Genomic DNA, 14,958 nt, shown 5'->3' on the forward strand with positions numbered 1-14,958 from the left:
GCAAAAAGCCTGCGATGGCTTGACAAAGGCTAGCACCCCGCTTACAGTGCAATACAGCAGCGGACAAAACACAACAAAACAAGAAAAAGCCATTATAAACATAACGACGGCTTTATATATTACAAAGTACATTTAGAGGATAGGACTATTATTGGGTGGTACAGAACTGCATGTGTTAACAATATATTGATTTGAGGACATATACTGTTGTATAGATTAGCTGGACTTGTTAACAGAGGAATTAAGAGCTTGTGGTAGCATGTACATCAACATTTGGCTGCCATAGTTGGTACGGGTATGGGGAATCTTCCAAACCTCACTGCTTCGTGTGCCATACGTTTTTTCAACTGGAGTCAGCGTTGCAAGTGTTTCAAGGAAAGCGTCACTATTTATGCGATAAGTATGATAACGTTTTAGCAGAACTGCGTTGAACAGGCTAAATGTTCTATATATGTCTTGTAGATTCCAAGGAAAGGCAAGTGTAGCAGGGGGCGGCAGAAACTCGGGCAAGCAGATGAAATTAGGAAGTTTGCGAGAATCATGCACCTGGCACAGGATCGGGTTATTTGGATGGATATGGGAGAGGCATTTGCCCAGCAGTGGGTGCAGTCAGGCTAGTGATATCAACAAGAGTAACAACTGGAAGAGTTGGCACTGATTCATCTTAAAACCAGCCAGAAGACGAAACATGTGAGAAGGGAGCACAAGACAAAGTTTGACTAACAACTGAAATGTTACTGAAGGAAAGAGGCAAAAGAAGATTCGCACAGAAATGCACGTGCATGAAAAACCCCAGAGCAGTGAAAGCGTGGAAAGCAGAAAGGGTCTAAAAAATCATCTCAAAAAAGCAAATTCCTTATGGTCAAGGACCACTCGTTACAAAAGGGAAGCCACAGATCCAAAGGCACACTATACTGCAAAGGCTAAGGACGTGTGTGTGGTTAAGAAGTCGGTCAACAGTCTTTTGGGGCCTTTTTTACATGTGCATCTCTGTGCAAGTCTTCTTTTCCCTCTATCCTTTAGTAAAATTTCAGTTATTAGTCCAGCTGTCCTGCAGTTCTCTCTTCTCATGTTTTCTGGCTTGTTTCAGAATGAATAAGGTGATGACTCTACAAACCTTGTGGAAACTGGAAACCAGTGTAACTGTCAGATGGAAACCTTTCCCTTATATGGCTTGCATCACAAATAGGGAGGACTTTACTGTAATGTCTGCCGAGGCATCCTCAAAGCCAGTGCGCAAGCTAGCTGTAGCAGGTGTAGCGGTGCCTCCTGTTGACAAGAGAAAAAAAACAATATTTACTTTTCAGCATAGCAAAATGAAAATGTGGTTTAGGTATTTTACAAACTTGAAAGTTATGCATGCATCTGCACAATTAATTCCCGTCTAACAGAAGCTGTACAGTGTAACTTTCACTGTCAATTTATTCTCCCTGGAAGTATGGCAAACTTTGAATTCTGCTGCAGGTGATTGAGAGAGAATGAAACCCACCCAATATTAGAACTCCAGTGCAATCATAATTTGCTACTGCAGCAAAATAATGCCTGAAGGCAATGCAGCTTTTGACTGACAAAACCTGGTAGTCGTCTTACACCCTCTATACTAGAGTTGAGGCGGGGTCCACGCTGATATCATCCGCATAGCACGAAGATGTTAAGTATGCGACTTATGCGTTAAGCAGCTCTGTGCATAGAGTCATTCTATTCGAAAGAGCCATAAACGACAAGTCCACTTCTGTCAACGGCTCTCAGTTGTTTTCCCACAACACGCCACGTACCAAACTTTCTGCAAGTGTCGCAAAACTGCTCTATAACTTCATTTGCTAACTGTAAAATTTCCAACACTTACTCAAGCTGTGGAAGTTTCGGTGTACTGGCCTTTGGAAGAATGTCTTTTTTTTTTTTGGTTCTCACATATCAGCGCATGTAAGATGTCAGTGTCAAAGCATTTTGGAGAGGTTTACTGTGTGGAGGTATCAGTGAAGTCAGACAATTTTTTAAATTATATTTTCACACTATGCAACACTCACCTAATGCAAGTGGGTAAAAAAAACAAAAAAACTAGCAAATAAAACTTTGAGTGCTGGTATGGTGATTGTTCTGGCAACAAGTGGGGACAGGCTATAACAAGAGTTGTCGGGCTAGTTAGTGATCGTCTGCAGAAGCCAGTCCTACTCTGTGTGTTTTTCTCTTCTGTGTAGTTTTTTAGTGCATTTTTCCACGACTTCTGCAGGAGACAGGCTACTTCATTGCATGCAATTTCACTTAGCACAGAGTCCTCCGAAATGAGATTGCTTTTGTACTTATTTACTGCATTTCTTGTGGCATTCCTTACCTATTCATGTACTGAAGTGCTGCACTTGCTGAGGGTCATACCTGGCTAATAAAACAAGCAAATGTGTCCGGACAGTTTTTTTTTTTTTTGCCGTTACTTCACATCAATGTGCATGCCCTTTCCATTTAGCAAGTTCACACTATCAGATGATGCTTGTTTTCTCATTTACTCGTGCATGGAATTAAGCAAACCAGTAATTCGCATGGTGAAACTTCATGCTCCCCCATGCGCACCTTCTACGAAAAATATGAAAACCAGCGATGTTGTGTTCGCGCTAACGTGGCGCAATATCGACACCGTAGACAGTGTAGATGACCGCAAGTAAGTAACGTTGAAGGGGAAGCTTTCTTTTATTAACACTACCTTCCGCAATAGATTTCTTTACAGCATTTCTTGCTCGAGAAAATGAAAAACAGGTGGCCGCTTGTTCAAGTTATGTCGCCTTTCGCTCAAGGTTCTTACCTTGTGTTCTCGACTAGCAGTCCATGATCAAGAAGCATTTGGAGTAAATGTGGATGATCTGTAACACCGAGACGGCTGCTTCAACTACGTAGTCGCCGCCGGGATCTCGCCAGATGCTCTCAATAGCAGTAGGCATCGGCACGCACCGCCCGCAGCTGCACCTGTTCGAAAGCTTCGGTTAGCGATTGCGCACTCTCGCAACGGTCAAACCTAGGCTAGGCTGCAAGACTCGGACATACATACCAATCCGTAGTTCCGAAACGGCTGGGATCGGGAGGCTGACAGTCGGGGCTTCTGCAAGAGGCGTCGGCCATATTAAAAAACCCTGTGTGAGCGTAGAGTAGGGCACAATAAGAACCTCTAAAATACACCGAGCTCAGTCAACTTTGGCTCAGCAGGCTCCGGAAACGGGAGCTTCTCATTGGCTTAGCGCTATGACGTATCTGTTGAGTTGAGGAGGACGCGCGCTAGGAAACCGAAATTCTGTTTTTGTCGCTATTAAATCAACGCGGGCGGTGAAACGAATCGAGGTATATTATATGATGCAGGACAAGGATTACATTTAACCAAGCCGTGCAAAATTTCCGGAAAACGTTTCACGACCCCTTTAACAGAAAAAAAGTTGATATTTGATCGTTTTCAAGAAGCCGCGAAAATTCTTAAGTACGACAACAATTAAGCAGCTGCATGTGCACTGCGCGGTATAAAACTCAGTCTAATTCTTATTGTAAAATTTTAGGATGACCATCAAAGCCAATTTTCCAGCCTGTTGCTAGCAACCATCGCATTTCTGAAACTCCGCTCGTTAACAACTGCATAAACTTTACTTTCGCTAAAATTAGTTTGAGGTGAATCTACATTTAACTTAGCATCGATAATGCTGAGAATATTCAGGAATGTTCAAATATATAGTAAATGTTATGCTTAATATATTATGCCCTGTTGAGACCCACAGTAATGAAAAGTCAAAAGGAATGTGAGGTGTATGCAGCAAGCGGTTTTTGTTTATGCCACAAGCGCTCATAATTTGCACTTTCATTGCGCGTACGAGAAATTACTTTATGTGGCTCGCGGTACAGTCAAGCGAGCCGCATGTCTTACCCATGTCTTTATTTGATAACAGAGCGTGGAAAAAGCGCAAACTTAAGAGCGCGCACGCGTGCCAGCCAATTTTCCGGACGGCGAAGGAGCGCTGTCCCAAAAAGCGTGCCGTGTGCAGCGCGCACAGCCGGCGGGTGCGGATATTCGAGGAGCAAAGTGCTTGAGCGGAGGGGAGTGTCGCTACTTTCAAAATATCGAGGGGCTTTAGTTAGGATTTCCCCTTCTGGTATCGTCAGCTACGTCTCCGTGTTGAACAGCGGAAGCAAGAAGCCTGCGCATCAACGTTAAGGCCCTAAAGGCCCACTGTCCACCCTCCGGTCGAAAGTTTTTTTTCCGCGGTGGCTGTGAAGCTTCATCACCACAACGCAAGGACGCAAAAGTTTTTGAAAAGAGTAAATAATAACGGAGTGGCAGCACCGCAATCAACCGATTTAGCACTTCCCTTTTCTTCTGTTCTCTCTCAGAGGTTTTTCACTCTCCTGCTCGATCGTCTAGCCTCCGTACCCAAATTCCCCTTCCTCCTCCCCATTCGGCGGGAAGTGGGGCGTCTTGTGAAGAACTCGCGTACGTCATGGCCCCGCATTTGAGACTTTTCTTTTTCTTCCCTTTTCCTGTCTCGTTGACGTTGGACCGAGTCGCCGAACCTCTCTCGTAAAAGGGAGAGAAAACGCGAGGTCACATCGGAGTGAAAGCTTCAGCGTTACAAAGAAAAATTCGCACTTGTTCTCTTGTTGAAATGGATCGGACTGTGCGTGCCCGTTTGTCAAGACTGGCTCAAGAAATGGACCCATACGGCGACACGCCTATGCGCAGCGAGTCAGAACCAAGAGACGACGCTCCGGACGCTTCGTGTTCACCTGATCGTGGCGCCGTCAATGAGTGGTGCGTAATATGTTCTTATTAACGTGCTCATTGTACCTGTTTTTCCGTCGACAGCGCTGGAATTTGCGCGCTGCACGCTCGATGCACTGATGTCGTTTCTTTGCACTGCAGTCATGCCAGCAAAAGTTGCTTCTTGCGTCGTCTCTTCACTGTGATGACGGCTAAGTGCGTTACGCGCGATCTCTGGGTGTGCATGTGCTTGTGCGGATTGTGCGTGGCGAGCACCAACGCTGAGGAAAATGTATGCTGCAGAGAGATACCGCAAGTTATTGCCAAAGGCAATGACGACTGCATCACTTTGCACGCAGATTTTCCGAGCATTTGCTTGAACCTCGGAGTTCTCTAGGCGGCGTGCTACGTGCTGCAACAGTATGGTGTCCGAATGGAAAGAGAACTACACAGGTAAAGCGCCTCTAGTACCATTATTCATAATAAGAGAGTATTGCTCTTTATGCCCTAAGCGCATTCATAAGGCTACGAATACAGCTTTCTCACCATCTCAGTTGAAGAAAATTGATCCATATCGGGGTCGCCCATGCCCTGTCACCTCATATGCTAAACTTTCTGGTTATCTCAGTCGGTAGAGTGACTGCCCAGGAATGGCGCTAGTCCCGGATGCGGAAGGCGGACTCGAAGAAAGCTTATATATATATATTGTCACAGAAGCCAGGGAAACTGGTTCAGCAGGTTTACTTAGGATTAAATAAAAGCACCGGCAGGATCAGGCACGGAACCGACTGGCGGGCGAGCACCGAGAGCGAAGAAGACGAGCGCGTGCCAGTCTCCCGAGCTCGCCACATGGCGGCGCCAGTACGATGATATTGCGGCATTGCCCCTCCCGGTGGAAAAGGCATCGTCCCGATGCCGAGTGGCGAGGTCGAGGATAACCGTAGTCGGCGAGGATGCGTGTTCACATCAAATAGTTAAAGGAAGCAAAGAAAAAAAATACATGTAGCTTGACCTAGCGGGAGTAGAAGGGCTTCATCCTGGCGACATGTACGACTTCCGATTGTGCTTGCCGTCGGGATGAGCGAACAGTTCCTTGCGGGGTCACTTCGTAGGTGACGTCGCTGAGTTTGCGTTGTACTTCGTACGGGCCGAAGTAGCGGCGCAGAAGCTTCTCGGAGCGACCCCGCTGGCGAACAGGTGTCCACACCCAAACCTGATCGCCAGGGTTGTAAATTACCTCCCTGTGACGAAGGTTATACCGTCGAGCATCTTTACCTTGCTGTGTCCGGACTCTCAGTCTAGCCAGCTGGCGAGCGGCCTCGGCATGCTGGACGAATTGGTCGGCACCGGCAATCGATGGTTGGGCAACATCTGGCAGTAGCATTACATCCAGCATGGTAAAAGCTTCGCGACCGTACACCAAACGAAACGGTGTAAAGCGGGTCGTTTCCTGGACGGCGGTGTTATAAGCAAATGTTGCATACGGTAGTATTTGGTCCCAGTTCTTATGATCTTCGTTGACGTACATAGAAAGCATATCGGCGATGGTCTTATTGAGTCGCTCAGTAAGGCCATTCGTCTGAGGGTGGTAAGCTGTTGTTCTGCGATGACAAGTGCCACTGAGCCGCATCACTTCCTGGGTTAGAGCTGAAGTAAATGCCGTGCCTCTGTCAGTTAAAACGATCGCAGGGGCACCGTGACGAAGGACCAGATTAAAGATAAAAAAGTTCGCAATATCAGTAGACGTGCCGCTGGGAAGAGCTTTCGTCTCACAATAGCGGGTTAGATAATCTGTAGCGACTATAATGTACCTGTTGCCCAATGATGACGTAGGAAATGGCCCGAGCAAGTCCATACCGACTTGGTGAAAAGGTACTCGCGGAGGAACAATAGGCTGTAGCATGCCGGCCGGCTTGACAGGTGGTATCTTCCGACGTTGGCAATCACGGCACGTCCTAACGTAGCGCTGAACCATAGCGGCAAGCTTGGGCCAGTAGTAATTTTGTCGTACTCGTGCTAAGGTGCGCGAAAAACCGAGATGTCCGGCAGAAAGCTCGTCGTGGCATGCCTGCAAAACGTCGGTACGGAGCGGCGTTGGGACAACCAGCAGATACTGAATGTCTGTGGAAGCGTAGTTTTTCTTGTAGAGGACGCCGTCACGCAAGCAGAATGACGACAGGCCACGCGTGAAAAGGCGAGGAGGCGATGAGGCGGTTCCTTCGAGGTAATCAATGAGGGGCCGCAGTTCGGTGTCGTCTCGCTGCTGTTGAGCGAGATCTGGCGTCGAGAGAGCGCCGAGAAAGACGGAGTCATCTGTTTCACTTGAAGAGCACGGGATAGGGTTTCGGGATAGGCAGTCAGCGTCACTGTGTTTCTTGCCGGACTTGTACACAATAGTGACGTCGAACTCCTGTAAGCGGAGACTCCAGCGGGCTAACCTGCCTGAAGGATCTTTAAGGTTCGCTAACCAACAGAGTGAGTGGTGGTCGCTGACCACTCTAAACGGCCGACCATACAAATACGGCCGAAATTTTGTTACCGCCCACACAACTGCAAGGCACTCCTTTTCGGTAGTATAATAATTCGCTTCTGAACGAGACAGGATGCGGCTGGCGTAAGCAATCACCCGCTCAACGCCTTCTTGCCACTGAACGAGAACTGCACCGAGGCCAACGTTACTGGCATCGGTGTGTAATTCTGTGTCGGCCTCCTCGTCGAAGTGCCCAAGTACGGGCGTTATTTGAAGGCGCTTGCGAAGATCCTCGAAGGCCCTTTGCTGCTCGTCGGCCCAGATGAAAGGCTGGTCGTCCTTTGTTAGACGAGTCAATGGTTCCGCTATGCGGGAGAAGTCGTGCACAAATCTCCTGTAATATGCACAGAGGCCCAGAAACCGACGCACGGAACTTTTATCAGTGGGGGTCGGGAAAGCAGCTACGGCAGCCGTCTTCTCTGGATCAGGGCTAATTCCCTCAGCACTCACGACGTGACCCAGGAACTTGACCTGTTGGAATGCAAAGTGGCATTTTTCTGGTTTTAGTGAGAGTCCGGCCCCGCGGATGGCATTTAGCACGGCCGTCAATCGTTTGAGGTGCTCTTCGTAAGTCGCAGAGAAAATGACAACGTCGTCAAGGTAGACGAGGCACGTCTGCCATTTCAGGCCGGCTAGGACAGTGTCCATCATTCTTTGAAAGGTTGCGGGAGCGGAACACAAACCGAATGGAAGCACCTTAAATTCGTACAGTCCGTCAGGAGTAATGAATGCGGTTTTCTCTCGATCATGTTCATCGACTTCGATCTGCCAGTACCCGCTGCGTAGATCGAGCGATGAAAAGTATCGGGCGTGGCGAAGTCGGTCGAACGAGTCATCGATTCGAGGCAATGGGTAGACGTCCTTTTTCGTAATTTTGTTAAGCCTCCTATAGTCGACGCAGAATCTGAGTGCTCCGTCCTTTTTAGCGACCAGCACAACTGGTGAGGCCCATGGACTTGTGGACGGCTGGATGACATCATCGCGGAGCATTTCATCAACTTGCGCCCGAATAGCCTCTCGTTCTTTCGGCGATACTCGGTAGGGGTGTTGGCGGATAGGGCGCTCGGTGGGATCAACTATAATTCGATGTTTGGTTACTGACGTCTGCTTCACTTTGGAAGTGACGGCAAAGCAGTCGCGGTAAGTGTCCAGAATTGCTTGAAGGCGGCGTTTCTGGGTAAGAGACAAAGCTGCGTTCACGTCAGTTTGAACAGTATGCCCAGTGCTCTCGGGAGGGTTCTCGTTGGCCAGCGAAAGGGCGAAATGGGCGGATGGCGCACTGACTTCGTCAAAATAAGCGATAGCTGTACCTTGTGGTAAATGGCGGTATTCGGCACTAAAGTTCGTTAAAAGCAGTTCAGTTCGTTTATTTCTCAAGGCAAAGATCCCCCGAGCGACGCAGACTTCTAGGCTCAACAATAAATTCACGTTCGTTTCCGCGAGGCCTTGCAAGGCGGGAGGGTTGTCGCACTGCACTGTAACAAACAAGCTGGTGCGTGGAGGTAGAGTGACATGGTCGTCGCACACTCGGAAAACTGGCCTGTCTGTGTAGTCGTCGTTGTGCTGTCTGTACTCGTCGGAAATTGCGCGGTGAGTGGAAAACGTCACCATGAAGTCACGGAGGTCGATGATTGCTTCGTTTTCTCTAAGAAAATCAAGGCCGAGAATCAGGTCCTTGGAGCACTCTGCTAGCACAACAAAGCAGCACGAGAAAGTTACGTGGTGAATCTCGACGCGAGCGGTGCACACTCCGAGCGGCGTTACCACGTGCCCTCCGGCTGTCTTTATCGGGGCTCCGTGCCAGGGAGTCAGGACTTTTCGCAGAATGGTAGCAAGGCCATGACTCATAACGCAAAAATCAGCGCCGGTATCTACAAGGGCAGTCGTGTTGTGGTTATGAACGACGATCGGTATTTCGGCGGAATGTAGCTCACCGTCGACAAAGTGCGGCGTATCAGGGATCGTCGGGCTGACGGGTCGTTCGTTGCGTCGAATTACGGCGTCGAAGGTAAGCTTCTGTGATCGTCGGGAGGTCGTCGGACTCGTTGGTCGTGCGGTGCGTCGATTGGGGGCGTCGGAGGAAAACTTCGGCGATCGTCGAAAAGTGGTCGGACTGTTGGTCGGAGCGAAGGATCGGAGGTCGGTCTGTGTGATCGAATCGGTGAGCGGAGGATGTTGGTCGTAGTGTCCATCGACGGCGGCCCTACCCCCGAGGGTCGCCGTCTTCAGTTTTCCCGGTGCGGACTTGGGGACTGCCTGAGGAAAGAGCGGCGGCTGGTGGAAAACTGTCTCGGCGGTGGTGACCTGGACTGGCGTCGCTGGAGGGACGCAGGTGGGACGTGGTCGCTGAGGTATTGGTCGATATCCCGAGGTCGTTCGCCATACCGCGGCCGAGGGGCATCCAGGGAAAATCCGCGCAAGCCCATCCGACGGTACGGGCAGTGGCGCAGAACGTGACCGGCTTCGCCGCAGTGGAAGCACAAAGGCAGATTGTTTGGCGTGCGCCACGCGTGTGCTTTACGAACGGGTGGTCGAGGTTCAGGCACACCAGTCGAAACTGGATATTGCGGTGGAGGACGTGCGGGAGGAGCAGGGTTGCTGGGTGCCAATTGTTCAGGCGCAGGTGTACGCAACACGTCGCTGTACGTCATGATCTGTGGCGCAGGCGGCTGGTGTGATGGTACTGATGGCACTGATGGCACTGCTTGGCGGAGCTCTTCGCGCACAATATCCGAGATGCCCCCAACACGTGGATGTTGTTCGAGCGAGGGCAGATTTTGCAGCTCTTCGCGCACGATGCTTCGAATAAGCTCGCGAAGGGCTTCCCTGTCGTTTCCGGCCATTGGCAAGCGGAAGTCTACAGCAGCAATGTTCGCAGAGCGATCGAAATGTACAAATCTCTGATTCAAGGCACGCTCGATGCTTGTTGCTTCTCTCGAAAAGTCAGCAACAGTACGTGGAGGATCACGTACAAGGCCAACGAACAGCTGCTCCTTGACGCCTTGCATAAGGTAGCGCACCTTCTTTACCTCCGACATGGACGGGTCCGCCCGGTTGAAAAGCCGAGTCATTTCTTCCACAAACATGGCGACGCTTTCATTAGGCCGCTGTGCTCTGGACTGTAGAGCGAGTTCGGCCATCTCTTTTCTTGCATCGTTGCCGAATGTTGCGAGCAGCTGCCGCCGGAAATCCTGCCAGGTGGAAATGGTAGCCTCATGGTTTTCGAACCACATCTTGGCGGCGTCTTCTAGTGCGAAATAAACATTCTGCAATTTTCGCTCCTCGTCCCACGCATTAAACACAGCGACCCGGTCGTAGCTGGTCAGCCAGTCCTCAACGTCTTCGAACTTGTCGCCATGAAACGGCGTGGGCATACGTGGGGTATGGCAGATCAGCTGCTGGGCACTCACGGGAAACTGAGTGGTGGTCTGAATTGCCGCTGTAGTCATCGTGGTTCGCGGTGGGGAAACAAGAGGACCACACTCGGGTGCTAAGCCTCTCAAGCGACGGCTCGCCTTGTGCACAGGTGTCGTGTCCACGGTGTGTAGATGGGCGCAGGGGGCAGCCAGAGGCTCTTCGTACATGGGATCTACCCAGAAGCTCCACCAAAAATGTCACAGAAGCCAGTGAAACTGGTTCAGCAGGTTTACTTAGGATTAAGTAAAAGCACCGGCAAGATCAGGCACGGAACCGACTGGCGGGCGAGCACCGAGAGCGAAGAAGACGAGCGCGTGCCAGTCTCCCGAGCTCGCCACATGGCGGCGCCAGTACGATGATATTGCGGCAATATATATATATATATATATATATATATATATATATATATATATATATATATATATATATATATATATATATATATATATATATATATATATATATATATATAATAAATGTGAGAGAGCTTAGCTAAAATATTTTTATATTTCTAGGGAGATCTATATATCTTTTGTTTGTAGCTGCATTGCTGCGCCTGATCAAATATGCTAGTGCTCTTATCACAAATTCACTCCATCTAGAGGGATTGTCTTACTGTCATGTGTCTTACTAATTCTGGTGTTGCTGTTCACAGGAAGTACCGGTACGTCGCTTACCATCTCTTCACCAGATGGATCTGGTAACGCATCGGGCGGGGTAACAGAGTTCTGTTGCCTACTTGTGTTGGGGAACGTATTCGGAAGCAGTTTCCATCGGCAACATACGCCGGCTTTCAGCACGCTTCGTTGGACGACTGAGAAGCCGGAAATGATGGACGTAATTTTTTTCTCTTTGATGCTTCATGTTCAAGCATTTTTAAGATGCTTTAGTTCCGCGCCAATACAAATAAAATATTAAGCAACTGAATACGTCTTCTGCTTTCATTCATTAGACCATGGTAGAGCCAGTATTTCGGCAAGTTATCAGAAGATCGAGTGTACACGTCTGGAAAACAGCAGAAAATAGTCTTTTCCACATTTCTCACTGCAGTTTATCTCGAGGACAAGCCACACAGAGACGCTGATAGGCTTGGACACTCTACAATTCCGAAATAGGGCTTTACCATAAATAACATCTAATGAGAACGAGTCTGTCTACCACCCATTTCGAACAAAAGCAAAACTAAAGCGCTCATTCTTTTGTTTGTTTGAACATTTCATAATGGGTTAAATAACGTTCAAGGAACTCGTTCTGTTACCTTCATATCTCTTCGAACTCCTGTGGCGTTAACTCCGCTATGATGTCGTTTTGGTCATTATGATCAAAAGGGGCATCAAGTAGAGGTGTCATAAGTAGAAAAAGTGATCGTGGAGAAATTACAGGTTATGATCTGTATCTTTTGTCGGTCATTGTAAACACTACTTTATTCACGCAACTCCTACTGAACCACTGCCACTAGAGCCATCAGTGTCTTGCTCCTACCGCTTCATTCTGCTTTCATTGCAATCATCCTTTCTATCATCTTCATATCACGTGATAGCACAGATCATGTTCCCCTCTAGCTATCAAGTAGCATGATACACGTCGTGGCTAAGAAGTTTCATACTCGCTTTCACGGAAGCAAGTCTTCGGTGTGAATTCGGACAAGTCGAGGTTATTTTTTATGTCACCTGCTAGTCATGCTCACCAGAAAGAACACAACAGATTACTGAAATCCCTCATCGTGGCTAGGAATGCTCACTCGTCAAAACCCAGCCCATTGCATGCTGTATTGTAACCCTCGCAAATTGCAACGCGCGTTACGACAAGGGTTACGACAACAGAAAGGACCCTATATCGCTAGGCAAAAACATAACGGCCAATTTCGGTTTCAGAGCTTTGCTGTCTGCTCAACGACGGTGGCTGTCGACCGCGCATTCATCAGCGCCGAGACCAGCTGCACGCTGCTTTCCGGCACACAAGGTTATTGTTTAATCTCTTTAGAAATAATAAAACACATAACAAACACACATGTAATAATACACATAACAGAAATAATAACACGATAAATAATAATAACACCTTTCTTTACAGCAAGTTTCCACTTTCTGTATGTACGGCTATGGTAAATGTGCAGCCAGTGCAGATATCTTCCAGTATTTACCCATAGGTTCAACTACTCCTAGATTTCGAAATTAGTGCATGACTGCTCAGGTTTTAACGGAGTCAAATGCTTTCTCGGGATCTATGAATGCTACGTGAAGGGGTTGGTTATGTTTCGACCATTTTTCTATAACACATTTGATAGCGTGAATATGATTTGTTGTAGACTAGCTTTTACGAAAGCATGCGGGAGCCTTTGATTGACTGAGGTCGAAGGTTGCCCTGATTCTTTTAGCGATTACCTTCGTGAATACTTGGTACAGGCAGATAGTCGGTCTGTATTTTTTCAAGTCCTTCACATACTTTTGCTTATGGAGTAAGATAATGCTAGCATTCTTTGATTACGGTTCCGTCGAGGTTGTATACAGGGTGGCATCGCGTCTACGATCTCTCCAGCATCCTTCAACAAATCTGCATTTATCTGCTCCTCTCCAACTGAATTCAACACTTCCAATGCTTCTAATACCTTCTTTACTTTGTTTTTCTCTGCTGGCGGAGCGTCCGATTGCTCTTCACTACGACTGTCATTATAATCCTGATTTCTTCCAACACTGCATATACCAGTGTAAACTCGCCTGCTAAGCTTTGACTATCTTATGCATTTTGCATGAAATCACTGCTGTTCACGTAGCGAGGTCAGTTCTCTGTAAATCTTGATCTATGCTCTTGGATTAAGCTCTCCATTGAAGGTCGCTGGAAATCATTCGTCATGGCTCGCTGGGGTTCTCGGCTGATGAGTTGGAGGCTTTCCTTGTGTGATGAATTTCCGCATCGCCTAATGACATCTCCCAGGAGCTGACGTACGTAGCCTGTCAAGGAACCAAAGAAGCTGTCAAGATTGCTGAGCATTTTCATAGCTGTACAGAACATTTGTGTTGCTTTCTTTAACCACGAATGGCGTTGAAGGAAGATGAGCACTTGCGTTCTTACAAAAGAAGCCATTTGCTATAGCAACATTTTTACGGGAGTTGACCTTATATACTGCTGCCATGAACCCTCACTGAAGTATGCATGAGAATATTCTAGGGGCTCTTTTTAGATGGGCTGTTAGCAAAATCAACTACTGATAATAGGGCATATATGCACAGTATTAATCTGCCTTTATTGAGAGCAGCATTTGTACAGGAAAGCTCAGCTCTGTCAGGCTGAAAGAATTTAAAGGCTGTCATAGTTTTTGAGACATAAATATGAAGGTTTCTATGCATATTCTGTGGACTGTGGTGCTTCTTAAACTATAATGGACACTGTGACAGGATCCGGGCATATACTGCTTCCTAATGCTCCTGTAACTGGTATTTTATTCGAGCCACTTCACTCCTCAGCAGCATGCATACAAACAGAAGTTTCTACTTACCATATGTTGATCCTGTTTGGATCTTTCGCGCAGTAAGTGGCCTTTCCTTGTTTTGCTTGAACGGGCTTTCCAACGCTCTTTTCCGCTCGGGTTCGAGCCTTCTTCCTCGAGGAGTTCTCATTAAAGTGCAGGGCTGCAAGCCGAGTCCTAAAGGGAAGTTGTGGAATCAGTGCAGTTTCCTAAATGAAAAAAAGAAAAAGAAGCATATATTGTTTTCATGCCACGTGGTGAATATGCTATGGACTTTGGTGCGAACCAGATCAGCAAACCGTTGAACGCCTCCAAGGAGAACGTTTGCGCTCTAGGGGAGAGCTGACGCAGATAACTCAGCAAGCGTGGACATTACAAGAGGGCTCGATTCTTGGGGAAGGCTGGAGAGTCTGTATAGCGAATAAAACACTTCACAGTAAAACTTCTGTATCTTGCCCTTATCCCTTGGCTCTAGCCTCTACTTGTAATCCTGGTTGCTGTTGAAAAAATAGTCTCTCATTGCATTATTGCGGGACTGACATGGGAAGAGTTGCTACTAGTGTTATAAGCTTCAGACTGCAATTGCGTAAGTTGTATAAAATGGCTTGAACGGTCAGACTTGACTACCAAGTGCAGTCGTTCTGGCGCTTAATCTTTTGCGCATACCGGCACACCTCACTACTCGTGAGATCGCGTGCTTTACATTTATTACCGCGTTTTGAATAACCTGCCAATGTGTACTCTATTTTTTGTTTCTCATTGTCCTGAAGCAATCGATTCTGAGACTTAGTAAAAACGAATTGCAATTTCATCGCTTAG

At 47.7% G+C, this 14,958-nt stretch overlaps 1 pseudogene; it reads left to right on the forward strand.

Annotated features, from left to right (window-relative positions):
* Positions 1-4,631: 4,631 nt before the first annotated feature.
* On the forward strand, positions 4,632-11,491 carry LOC146172573 (P2X purinoceptor 7-like; annotated as a pseudogene).
* The last annotated feature ends 3,467 nt before the right edge of the window (positions 11,492-14,958 follow it).

The sequence above is a fragment of the Amblyomma maculatum genome, unplaced genomic scaffold (assembly GCF_055883805.1).
Source record: "Amblyomma maculatum isolate TAMU_Amacu unplaced genomic scaffold, ASM5588380v1 scaffold_13, whole genome shotgun sequence".
Taxonomy (NCBI): Eukaryota; Metazoa; Arthropoda; class Arachnida; order Ixodida; family Ixodidae; genus Amblyomma; species Amblyomma maculatum.